The sequence below is a fragment of the Cynara cardunculus genome (genome assembly GCF_001531365.2).
Source record: "Cynara cardunculus var. scolymus isolate 2C chromosome LG 14, CcrdV1, whole genome shotgun sequence".
Taxonomy (NCBI): Eukaryota; Viridiplantae; Streptophyta; class Magnoliopsida; order Asterales; family Asteraceae; genus Cynara; species Cynara cardunculus.
This window is the reverse complement of record NC_037541.1, coordinates 7,853,908-7,856,987: the sequence shown is the minus strand read 5'-3', so window position 1 is coordinate 7,856,987 and position 3,080 is coordinate 7,853,908. Positions and strand designations below refer to the sequence as shown.

Sequence of the window (3,080 nt, the reverse complement as noted above, 5' to 3'; positions counted from 1 at the left end):
AGCAAAAGCTCTCTCTCGAAAAATCCAAAAGAAAATCCTTGGAAAAGGAAAAACTATTTTTTTGAATGAGAGACAGAGCTGTTAACTGTAGAGAAACAAGAGTTATCGGTGGAAAATGAAAAGCTTTTACAAACAAAACGATCCACTGAAACAAGTCTTAAAATAGAATGCTTAGAATTAAAAGCGGCTATTAAGAAGAAAGAAACAGAGCTTCTAAAGAAAGAAAGAGACAGATTAAACTCTGAGGCCCTAAAATATTATTTTCAAAAGGAAAGGGAGTTCCTACACCAGAGCTTAAAAAGAAAAGAGCTCTTGATTAAGAAATATCAAGATGCTCAGCAGGTGTACGAAAAAGTCAATTCTCAACAGGATAAAGCAGGGATAGGTTATATAGACCTAGACCTCACCTGGAAGAAGAAAAATACTCTTGAATCCGTGTTTAGGTTGGGCGAAAAACATAAACCAGATTTTCCTATTTTGCATATAGCTTCACCGTTTAAAAGATGTAGGCTTGAAAGTGGAGCCAGAACCCCAAAGTTGAAATTCTAAAACATCTCTTACTCTTCAAAATGTGTGCCGCAAGTTGATTTAAAACGCATACAGAAGACAAACGAGATTTTTTGTTTTGGCTCTACAAATCTCGAACATCCGAAGACTGAGAATGAGGCTGTCAAACCTGAACCAGATGAAATCAAGACTTCATCTACAGGAAATTTTCTTAAAACTTTGGATCCAAAAATATTGGATGACTCCAAAGAAACGATAAGACAGGCTTTCGAGCAAGACTTGCTTGAAACCTTGAATTATCCTACTAAAGGTCATGCAGATACTTCTGAGTGTAACTCCTCGGAAACTTTTGAAAGTCCAACAAAACTAAAGACGGACGAAGCTTCTAGCTCATGCATACGAGGATCTCAAGCTCTTAATGATACTTCTATTTTTCGACATTCACACAAGGATTTTCTTGAAGTCAGAGGTGGACTCGTTTAAAGATAAAGTTAAGACATAGGTCATTGCCAAAGAACCAGAGGTTGGAAAACCCCTTATTGAGAAAAAGATTCTCCTAGGTTCTAGCCGTGCAAGCATGACGACAAGTGCTAAATCCGCTCCCAAGTTTGAATACAGGGTAAAGAGTGCAAAGTCTGTTTCTTCTGCATCAAAGGGCTCAAATTCCAAATCTAAGCCAATTAAATTCACTCCGGAACAGAAGGGAATATGGTTTTCTACAAATTGGAAGCCACCCCTCCATCCCGTATACTCGCTGATCTTTGCTCCAATATCTAACCGATACACACTTAGTAGAAAGTGTTGTGGAGCAGTAGCCTCATCTTCATCTTCTTCTACCAATGAAACCGTAATCAAGATTCAAGTAGGAAGAACGATGCCAAACCCATCAACCACAAAAAGGCGCAAGAGAGGAGGTGGAAAAAGGGCAAGCACAGAAGCAGCCGAGGCTTACGGAGGACAGTCAGATTCATATTCGACAAACACTTGAACAGTTTCAGGCATCTAATGATGAGATGTACAAAATTTGATGCCAGCCTTACAAATTTCGAACGTGCTGAGGTGCACAAATTGTGTGTAAAAATGGGTCTGAAATCACAAAGCCATGGGCCTAAAACATTGAATAAACGGTGTGTTACAGTTTACAAGTCCATGGAGAAGTTGAAGAATATGAAAGAAAAGTCAGATATCACTTCTTTTACATTTTCAAAAAAGGGAAAAGAAGTTTTAAATGACTATTTTTCTGTTTACCCACCTGGTGATCAAGGGGAGGGTGAAAAGGTCATGGCCATGTCTAGTAAAAATACTGATAAGATACGAACAAAGACAAATGATATTCTCTGGAAACCTTCGATGAAAAAGGCTGATATTGCAAAGAAGCTTGAATCACTTGCTGCACAGATGGAATCAGACATCAAGTTGAAATAGATTACCGAAGGGAGGTCCAAAATTCCGATTGCCTCTTTTAAGGATGTTATTACATCGACAATAGAATCTCATCAGGTGGTTCTCATATCTGGCGAAACAGGGTGTGGAAAAACCACACAGGTGCCTCAATATATGTTGGATTATATGTGGAGTAAAGGTGATGCGTGTAAAGTAATCTGCACCCAACCTTGACGGATTTCTGCAATTTCAGTTGCTGAAAGAATATCATTTGAAAGAGGTGAAAATATCAAAGAGAGTGTTGGATACAAGATAAGATTGGAGACCAAAGGCGGAAAAAATTCATCGATTGTGTTTTGCACGACTGGGGTCTTGTTGAGGGTCTTGGTAAAAGCTGGCAATGGTAGGTCCAGAAGAGAGGCCACGACAAAGATGTTTAAGGTTGCATTTCCTGACATCACTCACATCATTGTGATGAAAGGGATCGATTCACTGATTTTATGCTAGCAATCCTCAGAGATATGCTTCCGTCATATCCTCATCTATAGGTGGTACTGATGAGTGCTACACTTGATGCCGAACGAATTTCTCAGTACTTCGGAGGCTTCCCAAATATACGTGTCCCTGGGTTCACTTATAATGTGAAAAGGCTCTATTTGGAGGATGTACTTTTGCTTGTCAAGTCAACAAAAGCATGTCACCTTGATTGCACGTCAAAAACTTGCATGGATGAGAAATCCCAGTTAACTGAGGACTTCATGCTTGCTCTTGAAGAGGCTATTAATCTATCCTGGTCAAGTGATGAGATGGAATCTCTCTTGGAATTTTTTTCAAATAGTGAAGGAACCGACTTATACTATACGCGTTTTTCTTTGAGATTACATTTGTGCTTTCATTTTTCATCTTTTTTTAATAAAAGCATTCGGCATATTCAAGTTCATTCACTATTTTACTTTCATCCTTGAATATTCTGATTAATCATTTGAAATACATTGTTTGTTCTTAATTCTTATCTTATATAAACTGTGTTTTTGTCAATTAAGAGTATCTGGGTTCAACAATTGGTATCAGAGCAATTAATTCCTCTATTTCAGAGAGGCCTCTGAGGGCCAAAGGAGTAGGGAAGAAGAAATCAGAGAAGACTCATTCACTGTTTAAACAATCAGATCTAGATAGGAAGTTTGCTAGAA

The 3,080-nt window shown here is 38.3% G+C and overlaps 1 pseudogene; it reads left to right on the top strand.

The window, feature by feature from the left end:
- The first annotated feature begins 1,381 nt into the window (after positions 1-1,381).
- Positions 1,382-2,855, top strand: LOC112526395 (annotated as a pseudogene).
- The last annotated feature ends 225 nt before the right edge of the window (positions 2,856-3,080 follow it).